Here is a 15,215-nt window from a genome sequence, read left to right as displayed (position 1 = left end):
GCTCTGAGCTGATAGTCAGCACAGAGCCCGACGCAGGGCCCGAACCCACGAACCGCGAGATCATGACCTAAGCGAAAGTCGGACGCTTAACCGACTAAGCCACCCAGGCGCCCCCCATCAGTCTTTATATTCCTGAAACCCATCTATATTGGCATTATAGGATATAATTATTTAGTTGTATGAAACATAAAGCAACACGCAGTGTACTGGGAGGTTGGCCTCAACCATGCCTCGGGAGAAGGATAGTTTGAAAGCTAAGGTAGCGCAGAGAGAAACGAGGTCACTGCTCTAACCTAATGAGAAAAAAACTGCAATTTTGAAATGATGGTATTCAAATAGCGTAGGCTAGAAATCCAAGGTAAGCCAGGGGGAAAGGTATAAACGATTTTTATGAAAAATGTGACTATTTCACTGAAGGGGTTCAAAGCCTCCGGCACTACCTTTTGCCTTTTCCTAGACAACTGGACACAGGGCCGCTCCTCCAGGCTCATGGCGTGAGGCTCGGGGCCCGGATGTGTGGCTCTGAGCATCTCTTCAGGCTAGTTCAGGTTGATGTCCTACGCTGCGCCTGGGCCCCACGCCCCAGCTCCGCAGACGGTGCTATCAGTTCGTCACAACCCAGGCAGCCAGGATAACGGCCTCACACTCAAACACACTTCCCCTAATTTCCTTGGAGTTTTGTTCCCCTCACAGATGCCTGGAAGCTTCTGGTAGGAAGGAAAGCTCCACTGAGCTTCAGAGATAATGGAAAAGGGGGCAAGATTCAAAGAGTTTCTTAATGAACACAGTGGTGGCTCTGAGCTGAATTTGGACCTGCTGACCCATCCTTCCTCCTCCAGGCAGGGCTGCTCTAGGTTTCGGGGATTTCCCGCCAAGGGTGGTTCTGTTTCCGGTGGCTGTCAAATTCTGGAATGGGTCCTGGTGGCAAGAAAGGAGGGACCTTCTCTCCTCTACTTTTTCTAACAATCTGTCAAAACTGACACAGGCTCACTGTTTAAATGTCAACCCATGCAGGGTGGGTAAGGGACTGAGAAACATTCTAGAATGGATTCAAAGTCAGTGAGGGAATACCTGCAGATAAGAAGGGTATTTGTAAGAAGGATTTGCACCCTGTGCAAAATCTACCCCAATAAATATTTGTCTATGATGTTCTGCATTTCTTTATGGGAGAATTGCCTTTACAAGAGGTTCTCTGATCCTGAACACACACACACACACACACACACACACACACGAGAATAACTCGAGGCCCATTTTTGCTCAATGCAGGCACAACAACCAATAATCCTAAAGATCCACTCTTGTAACCAACAGCGCTCAGGCCCCAGGGACACCTGCTCCATCTCTGGCCTTGAAGTAAAAGGCCCTGCATCTGAGTACCAAGTGCCGAGAAGGTGTGTTCGCACCACTGCTGACTTTGGAAATGACCATGACTCATGACTTGGGGGTGTAGAGAGACTTTGACCAGCAGAAATGCTGGGAGAAGAGAAAAGATAAAATCTTTACCTTGTTAATTCTCCCCTCCTATAGCAAAGATGTAATAAACTTGCGTGATGAATAACTATCTCTCAATAGTGCTGCAAGTCCATTTTCTTCTCTTCACATTCCAACCCAGGGTTCTAGGGGTACTAAAAATCCCATGTTGGATACCCGACAATTGCGTATACATTTTGCCCAACATTTTGCTGTATCACATAACTTACATTTCCCTACTTTTGTACACAAATATAGTTCTAGATAGAATATATGTGATGTGCAGAAAGAGTTCTTGTTTTAAGTTTATTTATTTATTTTGAGAGAGCATGAGAGAGTGCAAGCAGGGGAGGGGCAGAGACAGAGGAAGAGAGGATCCCAAGCAGGCTTTCCTGTCCGCACAGAGCCCAACACAGGGTTCGAACTCACGAACCTCGAGATCATGCTCTGAGCTAAAACCAGGAGTCAGACGTTTAACTGACTGAGCCACCCAGATGCACCTGTGTAAAAGCAGTTCTTGACATTAGCAGCTAAACAAACTTTACTAGAATTGCAAATAGTTTTATTTTTATAAAAATACACTGTAATTATATCTTTAAAAAATCTTCTGAAAATCTTCAGATCTATTTAAATAATTTTATCTTAACTTTTGATATTCACTAAGTAATTTGTATTTTGCATTTCAGTTACAAAGATATTTTTGAATATTTTGGAAGAAAAATAAGTTTTGTGAAAACATATCCAAAATAATTAAATTTTTATCATCTCACATTGATGTTAATCTACATATTGATTAAGATATATTCAAATCTTGTATATTTTAATATAATTACATTTATTTTTAATCTGTTAGATTATTGCTATCAGTAGAACACAGATTGTGAAAATCTTGATTATAAGAATATAATTAATGATTTTGCTGAAATGAAAGTAAGAAGATGAATTTTATTAAATAAATATATAATAATTTATAAACTTAGGTCTTCAGGTACCTGGGTGGCTCAGTCGGTTAAGCGTCTGACTTCAGCTCAGGTCATGATCCTGCAGTTTGTGGGTTTGAGCCTGCATCGGGCTCTGTGCTGACAACTCAGAGCCCAGAGCCTGCTTTGGATTCTGTCTCCCTCTCTCTTATCCCTTCCCAGCTCACATTCTGTCTCTCTCCCTCTCAAAAGTAAACACTAAAAAAATTGATAAATTTATGACTGAATTTTTATTAGTTATCCAACTATTGCTTGCCAAACAATATCCCAGACAGGCTTAAAAAGGATCATATTCCTCCTCCTTTGATATTTTGCTACCTTTTAGTCATAGAAAAACCATAGCTCTATAAATATATATTTTTAAAGTCTATTTATTTATTTTGAGAGAGAGAGAGAGAGAGAGAAGAGCAGAGAGAGAGGGCCAGAGAATCCCAAGCGGGCCCTGCACCATCAGTGCAGAGCTGAACGCTGGGTTCGAACTCTCAAACCGTGAGATCACAACCTGAGCCGAAACCAAGAGCTGGCCCCTGGCCCCAATGAGCTACCCAGGTTCCCCTCTATAAATAGTTTGCTATTTTGTGTTGTCGAGGCATATCAAGCTGGGAGGATACGACGTTTTTTAAATGGTTCATTGGCTTCATTTATAGCTTTTAAATAACTAGACATACGGCACCAGAGCAGCAGTCCTGGTGACCAGCAGGAGGAGGCAGCTCCCCGACGCCTGTGATCGCTGCCCCATTGGTGCTTTCCAACCTTGTCGAGTACGGACACCAGGACACGCACCCTACCAAGCGCTTTGGTGGATTTCCTTCATCCTTGCCACAGTCCTTTGAGGTAGGCACGGATCTGCTTTAGATGGGGAGGCTGAGGCGCAGAGAAGGAAGTCACTGGCCCATGGTCATGGTGTGATGTCCAGGTGAGTGGTCACTCACCCTGGCCTCGGGGACTCCAAATCCCTCTGCAACCATCCCTGCCCCTTCCCCCCTTCCCATGTCCTCTCTGTGGCGGAGGGTGATGGGCTATGTCTGTTCCCTGTTTACTTCCTAGAGATCCTTTGATAAATGCTTAAACTGTGCCACCTGTTACATTCCTCTTTAAAATTATCTGGATCTGGGGCACTTCGGTGGCTCGGTTGGTTAAGCGTCCAACTCTTGATTTCTTCTCAGGGCATGATCCTGCGGTTTGTGAGTTCAAGCCCCGAGTCAGGCTTGCGATGACAGGGCCAACTCTGCTTGGGATTCTCTCTCTCTCTCTTTTTGTTCCACCCCTGCACACATCCACACACGCACACACACACAGTCTCTCTCTCTCTCAAAAGAAATAAAATTTTAAAAATATGTATTCCATATGCAGACACTGGTAATTTACATTTTTGCCCCAACTGTATTTGTAAAGCTTTTGAACCAGCTTAAATGCCTAGTGCATTTAGCCGCATTAAAACCTGAATTAACAAATGTTGGTATAACCGTTCAATGGAGTTATTTGCAGCATGCGGAAATGGTGGTGATACAGGCTATGATCACACGGAGAATACTTACAACAGATAAAACAGTAAGTGAGAAAAAAAGCAGCATATACAATTACACATATCATGTGTCAGAATTACGGAAAAATTAGGCTACCCATGAAAACAGACACACAGGAAAAGGAAAAGAGTGTTACACCTGAATGCTAATAATTGTTGTATTTAACAGTGGTTATTAATGTACAGGAGCACTTTTTTTCTTTTCTTTGATTCTATTTTTAAAACATTTGGGATGAGGTTCGTTTCATACTGAAAACATATTATTTATTTAGAATGCATTTTTTCCCCTGAAAGTAAGAATGATGGATTTGGGCCCAATTCCGTAAGATTTGGGCTGTCACCCAATCATCTGCATGGCAGACCCATCTCCACGGCTCTGTACATTCCGTAAGATGAAAGCTACCTGGTGGAGGAGGCCCTCAGTAAGTCTGCCTGCCTTTGGCGAGAGGCATTTTACGGATCAAGCACTTTAGGCTTTGTCTTATAAATTAGGAGGAGCAGAGATGAAAAGAACGCAGTGTCTTGAGGTTTTAATACAAACTCTGCCAACAGAAAAGTTCTATCACTTTCTAAAGGCGACACTGTCCATCAAATGCTCCCCGGGGATGCGGAGCCACACCACTTGGTCAGCGAGCTCTGGATAAAAGCAGTTCATGATCAGAACGCCTCTCTCTGCAGTGACCAGTGCCGCTGGGTGCGGCATAGCTCTTGGGCCTTTGAGAGAATTCTGGCATTCTCATAGGGGTGTGCCAGTTTGGAAGTGAGCCTCGAGGGCCATAAAGACGTCAGTGAATAGCTAGGAAGAAACCCTCAGAAGAAGCTAGGGTGAAACCTTCTTTCTTTCTTTCATGTTTATTTACCTTCGAGTGAGAGCACCCAGGGGAGGGGCAGAGGGAGAGGGAGATCAAGGAACTGTGCGGAAGAAGGATCCGCACTGACAGCACAGAGCCTGACGCAGGGCTCGAACTCACAAGTCGTGAGATCATGACCTGAGCTGAAGTCAGACACTTAACCGACTGAGCCACCCAGGAACCTTGAAATGCTCTTGAAAAAGATCCGCCACTAGCCTCTGTGACACATCTGCTGCACCCGCACCTGACTTGGGCTTTATCGTCAAGAGCTCTTCGCCAGGCCATAGACCTACGGACTCAGAACCTGGAATTTCACAGGTGCCTCAGGCGATTGACACGCACACAGAAGGTCGAGAAGCACCCACCAGTACAGCTCTATGAAGGCCGACCCAATATTCTCTGAATAAGGGGACGAGTTGACAGTCCTCTTTAGCATTTTAAGAACCATTTCAGCTGATTTTACAAACATCATCCGGAAGCACATGTGACCGCGCAGGGTGCACGGGCCCAGTCATGAGGACGGTGACTTCCTGTGGGGCTGGAGAGCACTCTGGGAGATCTTGTGGTGGGGACAGGGAGACAGGGAGTGGAGGGGAGGAAGTGGACATGAGCTTCTGTAGAGCACAGAGAATGCTGGAAAGTGGGCCTCAGCAAACACGTTTAAAGGGATGCCTTCCTCGTAGTCTCTTCTGACGAGGATGTGCCTTTCTTTCAGGCTTAGAAAAAAACCAAATCCCTTCCTGTGCTTCGCCTCCTGGACTTGCAGATGGCCACTGAGCAGAGAAAGGACTTCAAGGTCACTGGAACGAGCCAGGGGCATGAGCAGCAGGAAACCCAAGGACCCCCACCTCTCCTCTCTAATGCTGCCGAAAGAAGAGTTTTTAGGGATAGCACAGACTTATAGTCTTCATTTGGGGTTGGCTTTTGTTTGTTGTTGTTGTTATTGTTTGTTGTTTGGTTTGGTTTTACAGAGGGAAGTTTTATTTTTGCTCAGGTCAGCCTTTTGTCCACCTAAAAAAAAAAATTAATGTGAGACAATACACAGGTTTCAGAAAGGGTGCTTCAGGAATAAAAAGCATTTGGGGTTTTGTGCAAAGCGACACACTCCTCGGGCAGCTCCAAACCTTACTGGCCACAGCAGAAGTATCCAAATTAGGAGTTCGAGCCTAAGGCACGCAGTCTCACCTGAGTCTCTAGAATCCCCAGGCATTGCTCATCAGGCAGGCCTCATCCTGAGTGCCTGGGATCCTTCCTTCCTTTCTGCATGCTGACTTTCTATTCCATTGGGTGGAAACCAACTCTTGGCATTAGAAGGAATTAGGCGCAAGAGGCACAGACCTATAAGTTTTCCTCCTTAGGAAATTACATACACCAACCACATACTTCATAGAACATACGCCATGTTTTTGTGGCAGGTGCAAAAGGAACTCAAGTACATTTGTTCTGGGGAATAGAAACAGTGAGTTTCTTGTTCCTAATATCTTCGCAGAAACAGTTTACAAGAGACCAATCTCCCAAACCTGAGAGCTGTACTCTCCAAACTGTACCTGGACCATCAGGAATCTGCTGGACGGGCCAAGTCCAAGACAAAGTTCCTAAGAAAACTGAACACCCTGGTGTGGGAGAGAAAATATCCGGGGCTGAGAAATAAGATTGTGTTGGCATACTACAGCAATAGACCTGGCGTCACTATAAAGACAAACGACACTGCTCTCCGGAGGAATGTGGCGATTTGTCATCCCACACTATGCTCGTGAGCCCAAGCAGAGCTAAGTCAAAACCCAACAAAACCTATACTTGGCATCATGAAGGCAGAAAGGCCTATTACTGGCCGAAAATCGTTGTGGATTAAATTCACATGAATTCATCTTAAGCCCCATAATATCTTTTCTGGGACGGCCTGAAGAATGTTTGACCATTCTGCACACCAGACATGGTAGACTCGTGCCTCTGCTGAGTTTTGGGAGGCTGACGAAGAGCCCAATCTGTCTATTAGAGATGAGAGCGATCTTTTCCAAGACAATAAGCAACACACAGGTCTGCAGGTCTGTGTCCACTCATACTCTGCCTATTTTGATGAGGAACTGAGTTCTTGATAGAAAAACAACTTTTTTTTTTTTTAAAAAGTAAGCTTCACGCCCAGTGCAGAGCTCAACTTGGGGCTCGAACTTAGGACCCTGAGATCAAGATCTGAGCTGAGATCAAGAGTTGGGGGCTCAACCAACTAAGACACCCAGGTGCCCGCCAAAATAACATTTATTTATATTAATGCATTTTGGATGGCTTATGTATTGTCACCTCAGGCTGCAAAATACTGCAGTGTGCCTAACCAACAGACATTTATTTCTCAGAGTTCTGGAGGCCAGGAGTAAAAGGTCAAGGTGCTGGCAGATTTGGTTTCGGGTAGGCGCCCACTTCCTGGCTTGCAGATGGCGGCCTTCTCAGTGCATCTTCACATGACATGGGGAGTGAGAGAGAACGTGAACGAGAGGGCTCTGGTCTCACTTGCTCTTCTTATGAGGAAACTAATCCCACCCTTGGGGCCTCACCCTTGTGGCCTCATCAAAACCGAATTCCTCCCAAGAGCCCCACTTCCAAATACCTTTACATTGGGGGTTAGGGCCTCAACATGTGAAGGTGGGGAGGACACAGACATCCAGACCACAACAACTTCCAAATGGAAAGATGTAACACGAACTAACACCATCCCAGAGGTTCTCAGAGCCCTCCACAGCAGCTATCCGATATTCATTTATGCACCCACAAACACTTCTGGGCCGCCATGTTAGTTATACCCCTTGAACACAAGCAACATCCACTCACCCTTCAACTGAAAACCACAGCTTCCCGTTGTCTTTCCATTAAAGTCAACCCCCTTCACATGGCTGACAAGAACACCTGAAATTGAAGTTTCTTATTTTTCCAACCCAGCTCTCCCCATAGTTTCTTTCCCACTACCTAACGCAATTCCCACTCCCCACCCCCCGGATTGTGTGACACTGCCCCTATCTTGTCACAATTGCGTCCTCTGCCTGCACACATCCTCCAGCCATCTCGTCGACCCGCCAACTCCTCCTCAACCAGCCAGGCCCAGCTCAAACATGGAACATTCAGACGGGACAGCACCTATCTTTACCTTGGGGCCTGTGGAAAGTTCTACTGAGAGGGCAGGGTTTGAGCTCAAGAAAGGACAAGTAGAATTTCCGTAAGGAGGGCCACTGGGCACACACAGTCCTGTGTGACCAGATCTGTCAGAAGCCATCTTGGAGGCACTAACGCTTGTTCCAAGAATGGGGGCACCTTGGTGGCTCAGTCAAGCGTCCGACTTCAGCTCAGGTCATGATCTTGCGGTCAGTGGATTCAAGCCCCCTCATCAGGCTCTGTGCTGACAGCTCAGAGCCTGGAGCCTGCTTCAGATTCTGTGTCTCCCTCTCTCTCTGCTCCTTCCCTCCTCCTCAAAAATAAACAAACATTAAAAAAATAAAAAAGAATGGACAGTCTTCTACTTTACGGGTTCATAGGCTGCCAAACATCGATTTTCGTAGGAAGAGGAATTGAGTCTAAATATTTTAAAGACCTTTTCATCTAAGGTAACTCTGAGGGCACGTGAATTATGCAAGCATAGAGTTTAGGCTTCCTGTCTCTGACTCCCGGTTATGCTCAGGACAGTTTATTTGATATCTTTCTTAGTTATTTTCACGGAAGAGGAGCCCACACATCCCCTTTATGCTCCCCTGGAATAATTTTCAAATATGTACTCAGAGTCCATGACAGCAAACCATCTGGCCTCCGAGCCAGGTGTGTGTGCGTGTGTGTGCACGCACGCGGGTGCACGCGGGTGTGTGCATGCACGTGCGGGTGCTGGTCAGACTGGGCTGGAAGGGGGCACAGCAGGACAGGCCAAGCAAGCCGTGTCCCCGAACATGGGCAGCGTCTCCATTGTGACGCTGACACACCACCGTGGGCCTTGAGGAGTGCCTTGCCGGGGAGTCACTTAAGCCGGGCTTCCCTTTCACCCACTGCAGACCGAGCGTAAAAATATCTCCAGCGGGCATTCTTCCCAAACAGGGGAGGCAATTCACTTTTCAGGGGACCTGCTGCTCGTTAAAATTAAGTCCCGTGGGGGGAGGGTGGCGGGGTGCCAGACTTCATGGAGGTTCGGTTCCTAGGGTGCTGGGGAGGGAAGAGTGCCCAGTTGCCTTTTGGAGACCTAGAGAGGAATGTCAAGGTCTGACACTCCTCTGCAGGGAGGGGAGGTTGACCCAGGGAAGCTGAAGTTCTCCTCCGGCCAAGTCACCAATTCCTCCTGTGAGGCCAGGGGCCAGGCCCGGCAGCTGGCGGTCCCCGGCCCCACATGGGGACTTCTCCGGACAGAGCCCCAGGGCCCACCCTGGCTCTTGCTTCCCGCAACAGCCACTCGGGTGCCCACACCTCAACCAGGCTTATTTTCAAACCACCCAAAAATAACAACATTTGATACAAGACCTCTGAAGGCTTTGGCTGGGGTCGTGTTACCAAATTCTTGACTGGAGGATTGTAAATGAGAACTCCTTTTTTTTTTTTTTTCCAGTCGGGCTATTTTTTCCCTGTTTCTTTTTTCTCTCGAGATGTTGGGAGAATCCCCAACCAAGGAATCAGTGCTTAATGGGTCATGGGGTATAAATAGTAGGGTTGAGACCATAACACAAGGCTCTTTGTACTATCATGCAACTAAACCTAAAAAAAAAAAAAAGCTTCCAAACAGACCAGTTAACATACCAGCATGGGGCTCTGGAGCGGGGGGCGGGGAGGGAGTGTGGCATTGCTGACCACAAGCGACATTCTATATTTGTCCACTCCAGATTCCACTACTGACGTCTATTTACAGCTTTGCTGTGTACACAGGATACCCTATTCATGAAATAGGTACTCAAAAAAAAATCATTCCGTATATATTTTTGTGCTGCTGATAGTTCATAAACATGAACTAAAGCAACTGAAGTCAAGATCGAAGCAGGAATCCAAAGCTTTGTAAAGACCTTTTTTGCTTGTCAACAGGCAGCAAGCTCTTCTCGTCCATAAAATGGGGACGAACGTACCTGTTCACTAAAAGTTGGCTCAAAGTAACGTGTGGTGCAGCGTCGAAGATTAGGAGATGGAATCTGGGGGCTTCCTTGCTGTGAGGCACTCTTTAAATATGAGCTATTATCCTAATTAAGCTAAATTTCCATCTTGGGGTCAGTTCTTTGATGAAGTTAAATGGGATGATCCAGAGGATCTATTAATTTGCTACCAGTCATTGTATTTGGGGACCCTGAGGGATCTTGAACGTGGATTAATTATGACAGGCCTGACGGTATATTTCTGGGCGATTATGGTATTATAAGGGAGGCCAATTTTCATGTGACAGGGAAATTCATAGACTCTAACACAAGTCCTATTTTAATAGTAGAAGGGACCAGGCTGAGGGACATGTGACTTAGCAGCTGATGAGTGCAATAATTCTCAGAATTTTGTGGCTCAGAATGTGTGCTGGCTACTGAGAACTGGGATTTGAGAAAGGGAAAGTTCAGATGGCAAGCCTACTGGGCAGAAACTCGAATTCTGGGTTCCGGAACATGCCCTGGGCGCTCGGGGCTGGGCCAAGGTTCTGGCCATTCAGCGTCCTGTGTTTAAATTCTGAGCTCGTCAGCAAAATAGTAATAATAATAATAATAATAATAAATCTCCTGTGGCAAAGAGCCTCTTTCTTTTGTGGGCTCTCTTAAGGACCTCTGGGCTGCCGTGATCTCACCTCCCCATTTTCTGGTGGGTGGTATGTGGGACAGGGCGGGAAGTCACACTTCTGTCCAAGTGGTCGGCGTAACCAGAAAAATTAGCGGGAGAACAAAGCAGCGGGGGTGCGAAGTGGGGTTCAGGATGCACTGTGGAGGTACCTCGGAGGTGATTCCAGCTGTTGGTGAGGGTGAGGCTTTCGGTAGCTGCGACTGGAGTTGTGTTGCGGAGAGAACGGAAGAGCAATACATGCACAGCTCACATGGAACAAGGCGGAGCCTCACTCTGGGACCAAGGGCCGCGCGCGTAGTGCCTAGCAGGGAGTGGACCTAATACTAAGCACTTTCCATAATCATCTCGTCCAGTGTGCACAAACTCCCAGGAGACTGGTGCTATGCGTATGCCCAGTTGACACAGAGGGACAGAACCTCGGAAAAGAGCGTGTCCAAGATCACACAGCTAACGGCCCTGTGGAGGCAGAATTGGAATCCAGACTCTTTGATGTCAAAACCCAGGCTATTCCTGACTCGGCTGAATGTCTTCCTTTCCCCATGCCTCACATTCTAAGCACGGCACAATGCATCCAGAACTCAGGATATCCCAGGGGTGAAGTCAGAGGAGCCTCAGGGAAAAGAGGTCACAGTGCCTTACGGGCTCCCCTCCCTGCTGTGAGTGGCCAGCAACCCTCCTAGACAGAGACCAGGAACATCTGGACCTGGAGCTGGAGACCTTCAAGGTGATTTCAGCTGGGTCTCTGTGCCATAAATTGATGAAAAGAAAACCTGCACTTCAGGACCTTTGCACACACCCACGAAATCGCATTTAAAAGGCTCCTGATTGGTAAAGATGTAAATGAGCCTCTTTCAGTCCTCCAATTTTAAATCACAAACTAAGACAAACTTCTGGTTCCACTGGGAATCGAACCCAGGACCTTCTGTGTGTAAGGCAGATGTGCTAACCACTACACCATGGAACCTGAGGCTCTGGCTATGCATTCAAAACACATGTACAGTAGTCGCCCTTTCCCGCATTTTCACTTCTCCCATTTCATTCCTTGCAGTCAATCGGTTGGGAGGTAAATAAGCCCCCTGACACATCCCAGGTCACACTTCGCTTCATCTCACCTTCTGGGCATTTTATCATCTCACATCCTCACAAGAAGTACAGTAAGATATTTTGAGAAAGAGATCACATTCACATAATTTTTATTACAGCCTATGCTTATAGTTATTCGATTTGATTATTGTTATTGCTGTTCATCTCTTACTGTGCCCAATTTATAAAGGAAGTAGGTATTTATCATAGGGATGTATGGGTAGGAGGAAACATACCATACATGGGGTTGGGTGCTATCCGCAGGTTTCCGGCATCCACTGGGGGTCTGGGGACGCATCCCAGTGCCTAAGCTGGGGACCACCATACCCTCTTAGCCTCCCAGGGGCCCCACTGGTTAGCCTCCTCAAGCTGCTATGACTACAGTCCTAGACTCTCATATGCTGAACTTTGAGACACAAACTCCTCACCCTAAATCATGCCACCCTCTGCTCCTGCCAAGAATTTCTGAAGGAAGGTCAGTGCTCTGAAATCTTTAAGCCCTTCAATGCCAATTCAACACAGCACCCCCAGTAAATACCCGAGGAGGCTATTTCGGATGCTTTCCTCGAATTGATTGCTCGTATTTTCAGATCCCCCGATCTGCTTATCTCTGCCTTCCCGGGGAGCCTGAGGACGGTCCCCTGCCACCACCACCCCGCGCGGCCCCCTGCGCACCACGAGCGCTTGGACCCTGCAAGGTGCGCGGTGTGCACGCGGGCTGTGCTTCCTGAATGAGGCCACAGCGGCCATGAGAGCCAAGGAGCAGTGCCCGGGCAGTACAGATGCAAGCACGGCTCCCCAGGGTCGGGGGTAGTGACCGAGTGCCCCTCCCCCCGCCCCACTGTGCCCAGCCCCACCCACCACACCCCCAGCTGGCCTGCTTCCAGTAGCAGGTGTTTTTGCATCACCTCTGTCATCTTTCCCTTCCCCTGGGGGCCCGGGGACCACCGGGCAGTCCCGATTCTCGCCCAAGGCGGATCCCAGCTGCACGTCAAGCCATTCTTAGTTTTCTTATCTCGGCATTTGTCATCTTCTCCCAAGCCCCAGTCCTTCTCCAGTTTGCGGAAATGAGGCATGTTCACCGCCGTGGAGTCATCTTCCACACCCTCTTCTCTCCCTTGCCTGAAATCGGATCAGCCTCCAAGCCTTATCAACAGCCTCTTTGAGATTCTCTTCCCCGAACTCCTCCGCGGCATCCTGGACCAGTTCTGTGGAAAGGCAGTGGCAAAGGCCTGTCAGCAAAGTGGTTCTTCCATTCCCCACCAGGGTCTGAGCGCGGCCGGCTTCCTCACCTGCCGCCAGCCTCAGGACCCCCCCGTGCTGGAGTTTCCGAGCCCTTGGAAGGCCCTCCTCCCCCCACTTAGTCAAACAGCATTCCCCATTACCCCCATGCCCCCAGTAATTCAGCATCCTAGAGTTATAGAAGCCACAGAGTTTTCTTCTTGATCCCCAAACACACGATGCTAATTTCTGCTCTGCCCAACGTCTTCTTGCCTCCCCTCTGCTGTGCCTCCCCTTAGGCCTTTCTGGTGTCTGTCTTCTGTGGGAACCCTTCCTTGTCCCTTCCACCCCTGCTTGGCCCAACTGTCTTCTTTGAACTGCGCCCCCAGAGTGTGGATGAGACCGCTCTGCACCTGCTTGAATGCCGACGTAGAGGGGATCCATGAATTTCGCTTGAAATTTCCAAATAGGTTCTAAGTTCTTTGAGAATAGGATCTGAATCTTATTTATCTTGTGTTTCTCACAGTACCTTGGGAGGACTTTGTAACTTACAGAAGCTGGTGCTTGCTGAGAAAACTTAGGAAAGCGCTAATTAAGAAACAGTCGACAGGTATTATTTGGGGGGAAAAGGATTTGCAGTGGGATTTTGTTTGCGCTGGCTGCTGCTCCAACTTTCATGTCTGCCTTTTCTTTCCCCTTCTCTTTCCCCTTTTCCTCCATGCTCATCAACTCTCTGTCTCGTGGGCCAGTCCTTTTTCCATAGGCTGTGAGATTGCTAGATCTTAAAAATATTATAACAATCTAAAATCCTTAGGGCCTCAATGTATAGGATGCATATGAGAACTGTTTGTCAAATGAATTAACTCGTGAAACTTCTGGTATCTAGAGGCGCCTGGGTGGCTCAGTCGGTTGCGCATCCGACTCTTGATCTCAGCTCAGGTCACGATCTCTTGGTTTGTGAGATCAAGCCCTGAATCGGGCTCTGCACTGACAGCACAGAGCCTGCTTGAGGTTCTGGATTCTCTCTTTCTCCCTCTTTCTGTCCGCCCCCTGCTCACTCACACATACTCTTTCTTCCGCTCTCTCTCTCTCCCTCAAAATAAACTTAAAAAAAAAAAAAAAAAAAAAAAACTTCTGGTATCTAGAATCCATAAAATCCCATGGTACCAAAGCCAAATACCTCCTTCTGTGTCCTAACGCATGTAAGAATGTGTGTTCTGAATGCAGCCTTGCGAGGTTTCAGTCTTAAAGTGCTTTATCTGTTGCTATTTTTATTCTGTTTTCTCCTCTTCCACCTATATTCCGTCCTATTCAATTTTCTAGTGTCTTCTTAAAAGTGATTATCTGGCTTTTAAAACACCCTCTTATGAAATAAAGTTCCATAATTATGAATTATAATCGTTGGACTTATCATATTTGCTATAGCAAGAGGCAATCCACGGAGATTAATCAGTGGGAAATGTGCAATTTAGGAAATGACCTCTGTATATCCTAGGAAAAAAAAATTTAACCAATAGGCAATGAGATGGTTCGTGCATTAGTTCTTAGAATCTCCAAAGGTGATTATATGGATTTCTAAAAATCACCTTGCTGGGTCGCCTGGGTGGTTCAGTCGGTTAAATATCCAACTTTGGCTCAGATCATGATCTTATGATCTCACGGTTCATGGGTTTGAGCCCCACATCAGGCTCTGTGCTGACAGCTCAGAGCCTGGAGCCTGCTTCAGATTCTGTTTCCCCTCTCTCTGTCCCTCCCCCACTCACATTCTGTCTCTCTCTGGCTCTCAAAAACAAACTTTAGAAAAGAAATTTTAAAAAATAAAATAAAATAAAAATCACCTTGCCTTCTGGACTGAAGTGGCAGAGTCAGGCAAGACTATAGGAGTACCCCTTGAGAAAACCCAGGTAGAAATGTGGAAGAGGAAATGAGAACTATTCCATACACGAGGTAGCTCCTTGCACAGACAGTATGCATCTTACAGCTAATAATTTATGTTTTCTTTGTGATGGCAATTCCATATTTTATTCAGCATAGCAATCACCCCAATTGATTCATAAAAGCAAAATTGCCTAATCAATGGACTAGAAATACAGTCACTGTGAATATAAATTCTTTCCTCTACTAATGATTCCAAGCTAATCATTTCAGCTCCTCTGGCTCGTTTTCCTGATTAAACCAGGAGAATACAGACAACAGGAACATGTGACTCCTACATTAGCAAACTAAGCATGAAGATTGAGAATAAACCAGTGGGTAAGCAAAGGGTTTGGTGGGATTTGTAGAATCCATTCTGTGGCACAGCCTAACTAATATTCC

General features: G+C 46.9%; 1 non-coding gene across 1 annotated transcript; it reads right to left on the bottom strand.

Moving 5' to 3' along the window:
• Positions 1–11,486: 11,486 nt before the first annotated feature.
• TRNAV-UAC lies at positions 11,487–11,559 on the bottom strand. The gene has a single exon. It is a non-coding gene; the product is annotated as a tRNA-Val (tRNA).
• Positions 11,560–15,215: the final 3,656 nt, after the last annotated feature.

Source organism: Hyaena hyaena, unplaced genomic scaffold (genome assembly GCF_003009895.1).
Source record: "Hyaena hyaena isolate Hyena2069 unplaced genomic scaffold, ASM300989v1 scaffold_288, whole genome shotgun sequence".
Lineage (NCBI taxonomy): Eukaryota > Metazoa > Chordata > Mammalia > Carnivora > Hyaenidae > Hyaena > Hyaena hyaena.
This window is presented reverse-complemented; position numbering and strand designations above follow the sequence as displayed.